Raw genomic sequence first — 7,696 nt, 5'->3', positions numbered from 1 at the left:
TGTAAGCAGCACCTTCCAGGATCAATGCAGAAAAAGTTGGAGATTAGAACTTCCAAGCAAAGATGTAGGCACAACTTCTGGCATTAGTGATTTTGTTTCCTGATCTTTGATCTTTCTCAAGACCATTGTCTCTCAGGACAACCTTCAAGCCCAGTTCAGATAAATAAATAATCATTCACATTTGTCTCTGGTGGTCCAAATAGTTAAGAGATGGACTGCTATCTGAAAAGTTGGTGGCCTAATCTCATCTTGGAATGCCTCAGAGGACAGACTGTCAGACTGTTTTGCTTTGACACCTATGAAGTCACCAGGAGTCAGATCAACTTAACTTCACTAATAACTGTAGCAATTTTGATTTTGATCTCCATAATTGCCTCAGAATGATATAGGCAAGAAGATTGTTGATGTCATCCAAGCAGGCTAATGATGATTACTCAAGATCAGAAAAGAGACTTCCAAATCTCCTGCCAAGTCCAGAATGATGTAGCAAGTGATCATATCTGTTTGCCATTTAGTTCTATCTGATGTTCTCAAATAGAACTACTTACAGAAATGACACTAAGCCCTGGGTGTCTTTATTTCACTGGGTGTTAGAGCTGAGATAGGTGGTGATAACAAAACTGAAGCAGTTGGTTTACTGAGCCTCCAGTACTATACAAAAGATAAAAATCTTGATTTCTTCTGGACATAAGCTCTATGATTTCATAAGAGAAGAGGCATGAGTCTATTTTCTCCATGCAGAGTCCTTCGTGGAGAACATAGATTTATGCCTTCCTAGACTCTTTCCTATTCAACCTCATTTTTAGTGAAATCTTCATTATATCTGGAGCTATTTGAGAAATATACATAGACCTACTCTATTATTTCCCCCTTGTTTCATAAGAATCACTGATCAGACTATATTGCAGGGGGCAGAGCTCTATCTTTCTTGATGTTGACATTATGGTAAGAAAGAAATGTTTAAGGGAAATATCACAAAAAAAAACCCAACAAAAAACCATGGACCACATCAAGATGTGAGTCATGGAATCCCTATACCTAATCAGTCTGCTGAAACTAGTGGTACTGATTATAGCATGCCTATAGTTTCTTTCAAATTCTTCCAAAAATTATATATTGAGTGAAATATATAAGCTATTAAAATAAAGAACAAGCAGGCAACTGGAAACTAAAGTGCTAACATGCCACTCTAAGTAGAAACACATGTTCAATTGGAATATGGTTATGGAAAATAAATGGTGAGACAAGGGGTTGCAAGCATGAATGACATGTAACAATCTGGTGTCATTAGAGACCTAGTGGGAGCTTTGCTTTTTGTGTATACTATCTAACTACTCCATCATTTTTGGACCGTTTACAGGTACAATGTGGGATCCAGCAAAGGCAACATTATTGTATAAGGAAATACCTGTATTGACAATCCTCCTTGAAGGAAATTTACAGATTGATCCAAGCGGCAATGTCATAGTCAAAACTTTGTTGTTATGCACTGTCAAGTAGAAACAACTCACAGCTGAATCTCCAGAGGGTTTTCAGAGGCAGAAAATTGTAGGGGAGAAGATTGTCCATCTTCCATGGAGAAGCTGGTAGATTTGAACTGTGTGCCTTTGGGTTGGCTGCACAACTCCTTACAATGAAAACATCAGAGCTCCCCTAGTTAAAGCTAGTTTGTGCGACATTTTATGGAAAGAGTGCAAGGTGTGTCTTTGGTATGTTTTTGCTGATTACTGTCAAGCATGATTCATAGTGATCCTATGAACAAAAGACCTTAAGTCTTTCTATAACTATCGTCATTTCTCAAAGTTTATAGAGTTTCCAGAGACATGTAGTTTAGGAAGTGGATGCCACTCCTTCTTCCAAACATGTCTTAACCTAAGAGCTTCACCACATACTGTCCATCATGTGTATCCATTTGGCATTCGGATTCCCAATGGCACAGAGTTCAGAATTATAGACACTCCAAGTTACCTCAGTGCAGCAAACTGACAGACCAGTGCTGCACCACCGAGAAGAAAGTTCCTCTAAATTATAATTACAGTAGGCCTGAGCACCCAACTGACTTTTAAATACAAAGGCCCTCCAGGAGATGGTGTTGACTCTAAACAAGAAATAACATGTTCAGCATTTCTCAAGCTGAAGGAACTGAAGAGCAAAATTACATCTCTAAGTCACAATATTGAAGGACTTCATGGACAAAAATCTTGACTGTAGGAAGCATCAAAACAAGTTGGCAGGAATACAGTCACTATACCAAGAAAGATTAGTCCACACTGAAACATTTCAGGAAGTAGCATGTAATAAAAAACCAATAGTACTGAAGTAGTTCAAGCTGCACTGAAGACATTAGCAAAAAAAGCAAGGTCCAAGAATTGAAAGAATGCAAAGGTGTTTTAGGAGACAAATGGAACATTGGATGTGCTCACCTGTCTCTGCCAGCAAATGTGGAAGACCGATTGACTGAGTGGAAGATCCATATTTGTTCCTATTCCTGTTCTTACATGTAAGTAAACTTACAAGTGATATAATATTTTTTAGTTTCTTTTTATTATACTAGTTTATTTACAAAATTTGAATACATTGTTTTTCAGACCAGATTCTTCCAATTTCCCTTAACATCTTACCCATAAATTGTACAGCACCATGATTAATTCTCCCCAGAACGTTCTCATCCTGCTGCTTCCATCCCCCACCCTAGATCTTCATACTCATTCTATAATAATGGTTTTATACAATATTTGTCCTTGTGGGACTGAGTTAATTTACTCAGCATAATGCTCTCCAGTTCCTCCCAAGTTAGGTAACAATTTACAAAATCATTACTTCTGTGTGCTGTATAGTATCCCATTGTGTGAATATACCATAATTTCTCAATCTATTCTATTGTGGTTGGACATCTGGGCTGTTTCTATGTTCTTATGATGGTGAATAATGCTGCTGTGAACATTAGTGTACAAATCTCCATTTGTGTCTCAGTTCTCATTTTCTTAGGGTATATTCCAAGTAACCTGGAGAAAGGACGAAAGTTATACAGAGGAGTCCAGGACTTTTGTTCATAGGGTTGCTATGAGTCGCTGGTAACTCGATGGCACTTAACACCACCACCAGCATAGAAAGAGAAAGCAGTTGGCCTAGTGGACAGAAAGCCATGCTCCCAAGCCAAAGGTGGGTGGCTCTACTCAGTGACCCTCAGGCCTACCTTTAATTGTTTTTGGTGAAACATTCTTCAAGGTCATGTAACCCTGATATGTCCATGTGCTGAACAGAGGTAACTTGTGGTTGCTGTGAAGCTGAACACTGTGACACCAATGAGTCAAATGCGGGAATGGTTACCCATGGTGGACAGTGTTTGGTGAAGCTCCCTGATTAAAACAAGCTTGGAATCAGGAGTGACATCCACTTCCATAATAGCTTACCTCTGGAAACCCTATGAACCTGGAGAAAGGACAAAAGTTATACAGGAGGTGTCCAGGACTTTTGTTCCTAGGGTTACTATGAGTCGCCTGCGACTCGACGGCACTTAACAACAACAACAGCAACATATTCCAAGCAATGGAATAGCTGGGCCTTATGAAATTTCTACAAACAGGACAGGGATGGGGAACTGCTAGAAATTCAAGCTGGATTCAGAAGAAGTTGGGCCACAGGGATCTCATTGCTGATATCATATGGATCTTGGCAGAAAGATATTTCTTTTTATTGATTATACTATAGGCATTTGACTCCATAGATCATAACAAGTTATAGCTGATACTGAGAAGAATGGGACTCCGAGCACACTTAATTGTGTTCATGTGAAACCTATGCCTAAAACAAAAGACACTTAATCGAACAAAAGAAGGGAACACTCCATGGTTTAAAACCAGAAAAGATGTGTGTCAGGGATGTATTCTTCTTCCATACTGATTCAATCTGTATGATGAGCAGATAATTTTACAAACTCGGCTATATGAAAAAGAATGTGGTATCAGTATTGGAAGAAGATTCATCAATAATCTGCAATATGCAGATGACACAACCTTGTTTGTATAAGGTGAAATTCTTATTGCAGAAGGTTAAATACTAAAGCTTTCAAAGAGAGTTATATCTCAACATGGTAAAAAAATAAAAAAAAAATCTCCACCACTGGCATATCATTATAGATGGGGAAAAGATTTAAATTGTCAGTGATTTAATTTTACTAAAATCCGTGATTAACAGTCATGGTAGCAGAAGTGAAGAAATCAAGAGATGTGCTGCATTGGGGATAATGCTGTCAAAGAACCTCTCCAAAGTTCTTTTGAAGAGCAAGGATGTAAATTTAAAGACCACGGTGTGTCTGATACAAGCCATGATACGTTCAATTGCTTTCTATTGCACAGTAACATTGTTTCACCACTGAATTGTTAATTTTAATGTATGGTAAATCTGAGGGTATGGGTACATACTCTCTATAATATATTTACACTTCTCAAGGAAAATCAGTCACACAGAAAAGAATATTACAGTGTCAAACAAATCCAACCAATGAGGTTGGCAGAAGTAAAGAGAGATGTGATTTGTTAGTTATTGTGCATTTAAAGATTGTAGAGGTTAATGGATTGAGAAGTTTTATTAATGCCTAGGACAAACAAATGTGTCTTGGGAAAAGTGCAACCAAGATGAAGAAGCAAGGATAATGAAACATTGGCTCATGTGCTTTGGATATATTGTCAGGAGTGGCCAGTCCTTGGAAAAAGATATGCTGGGGAAAGTAGGGCATCAGCTAAAGAGAGGAAGATTCTTGACAAGACAGACTGACATAGTGACTGTAACAATGGACTTGAACATTGTGTGTGGTACAGTATAGGGCAAGGTTTTGCTCTGTGATTCAAGAGGTTGCTATAAATAGTAGATGACTCCATGGCACCCAATGTGGGAAGTTACACAAGGCTATCTATAAGTTAGCATTCTTAGTAATTAGTGTACATTTAGAAATGGCTGATATAGAAAATATGGCCAGTAGGTTACTGTAGTAGTTGTACAGGGAGTCTGAGTTTCAGGGAAAGGCACTGTGCCATGCACATATAACTTTCTGCTAGAAGTACTCATTAATCAGCTATTTCAGTAGTTCTGCTTGAAAATAGCAAAACATTCCCTCTTAACAATTTTTGTCTGCATATTTCAATATCAATGTTTATATTTTTTAAGTTGTGCTTCTATTCTCATTATTCTTTTCCAATTTACTCACCCCACATTAGCATCAACTAAATGCCCTTAAAATTGTTGATAATTTGTGTTCATTCTAATAAGTTGTAGCTCTAAATAGTTAGACATTCTGTAATAATCTTCATCCAGTTGTCTGATGTGTTGTTTGTTGCTGTTGTTGTATACCACTGAGTCTGAACAGACTCATAGCTAATCCTCTAGAGGTTTTTCAAAGGCAGAGATCATCCATCATTCTCTTGTGTAGAAGCTTGTGGTTTTAAGCCGCATACCTTTGCATTGACAGACCAATTCCCTACCAGTAAGACACCACTAGTTTGTACTTCTGGTAGTTCCCTCGTAATGTACTGTTCCAGTCTTTTTTGAATGATCTTCAACAATATTTTGCTTGCATGAGGTGTTAATGGTAATGTTTAATAGTTTCCACATTCTGTTAATTTCCTGGTGTAAACTGGTAAGCACATCTAGAACTGCAACTTCTTGTTCAAACATGCGAATTGATACTCCATCAATTTCTGGGGCCTTGGTTTTATTTTTTGCTAATGCCTTTAGTGATGCTTAACTTCATCTGTTATTACCACTGGATAATGTTCATATTGTACTTCCTTACATTTTTCTGTGTTAATTCTTTTTGGTATAGCCATTCTGTGTATTCTTTCCATATTCTTTTGATGTTTCATATATTGTACCCATAGCATCTTTTAGTATTGCAACTCGAGGCCTGAATTTGTTTTTCTGTTCTTTCAGTGTGAGAAATATTGAATGAATTCTTTTGTCCCATTTTTACTTTCTAACTCCAGTTCTATACACATTTTGTCATAATATTTTACTTTATCCTCTCCAGCTATCCTTTGAAATTTTCAGCTCTTTGACTTTGACATCTTTTCTTTTTGTTTGGATTCTTGGTGGTCTAATGCAATTTTCATAGTCTTTTCTGACATCTATTTTGATCTCTTCTTCTTCTTCCTCCATCTTTGTAATGATATTTTGCTCTCTCGGTGGATGATCTCTTTGATATCCTCCCACAGTTTCTCTCGTCTTCAATCATGGATGTTCAATGCCTTAAACCTGTTCTTGAAATGATTCTTAAATTCAACTGGGATAAACTTAAGGCCATATTTTGGCTCCTGTGGAGTATTTTCCATTTTCGTCAGCTTCAATTTAAACATGGGCATGAATAATCGGCATCTAGTCTTGTTCTGACTGCAGATATTGCATTTCTCCAATGATTGTTTCCACAAATCTGATTCCTGTGCAGTTAATTGGGTAAGGACCATGTGCAAACTTGCAATTTGTGTTATTTTTTTTATTGAATGCACAAAACTTGATAATTTAATCTACTGTCTCATTTCTGTCACAAAGTCTGTATTTTTCTAGTACCATTACCTCCTAGAGACATCATTGCCATTGTCAGATGGATCTTGGAATAAAGTAGAGAGTAGCAGAAGAATGTCTATTTGTGTTTATTTGATTATTCAAAGGCATTTGACTATGTAGATCACATCAAATTATAGCTAACCTTGAGAAAAATGGGAGTCCCATATCATTGACTATGTAGATCACATCAAATTATAGCTAACCTTGAGAAAAATGGGAGTCCCATATCATCTGCTTGTACTCTTGGACCAAGAGGCAGTCATCAGACAGAACAACCAAATACTGCATGGTTCAAAATCAGGAAAGGAGTGCATCAGAGACGCATCCTTTCTCTATACTGTTTCAATCTGTATGTGGAACAGAACATTCAAGAGACTGGGCTTTAAGAGGAGGAATGTAGCATCAGGACTGGAGGAAGATTCACCAACACCCTGAATTATGCAGATGACACAATTTTTCTTGCTAAAGATGAGAAGGACCTGAAGCATTTGCTTCAGACAGTCAAGGACTGTAGCCTGCAATATAGATTGCAGATCAGCATCAAGAAAAGTAAGATCCTTATCACTGGTCTAATTGGCAGCACCATAATAGATGGAGAAGAGTTTGAGATTGTTAACAATTTCAATCTTGAAACCAGTAGTTAAGAAAGAAAAAGAATTTGTATTAGGAAAATCTGTTGTGAGGAACCTTTCCAGAGTACTGAAGAGCAACAGTGTCAATCTATGGACTAAGGTGCACCTGATCCAGGCCATGATCTTCACAATTACTTGCTATGCATCAGTGTGCTGGACAATGACCAAAGATGACAGAAGAAGAATTGATGCCATTGAGTTGTGGTGCTGGAGAAGAGTATTGAACATACCATAGACTGCCAAGAGAACTAATAGATACATATTGGAGAGAGTGAAATGAAGGCCTGGGAGACAAAGATTTTGAAGCTCCATCTTGCATACTCTGGGCATATTGCCAGGAGTGACCAGTGTTTTGAGAAGGATATCATGCTTAGAAGTGTGGAAGGATAGCACAGTAGAGGGAGATTCCAGATGAAATGGATTGATATAGTAACTGGGATAATGAGGTGTGTCAGAAACAGCAAGATTGGTTCAAGATAGAGCAGGATTCGGAGATATTGTGCATC

The sequence above is a fragment of the Elephantulus edwardii genome, unplaced genomic scaffold (genome assembly GCF_000299155.1).
Source record: "Elephantulus edwardii isolate Elephantulus edwardi_28Jun2011 unplaced genomic scaffold, EleEdw1.0 scaffold00008, whole genome shotgun sequence".
Lineage (NCBI taxonomy): Eukaryota > Metazoa > Chordata > Mammalia > Macroscelidea > Macroscelididae > Elephantulus > Elephantulus edwardii.
The sequence above is the reverse complement of the archived record's forward strand: the minus strand, read 5'-3'. Positions refer to the sequence as shown.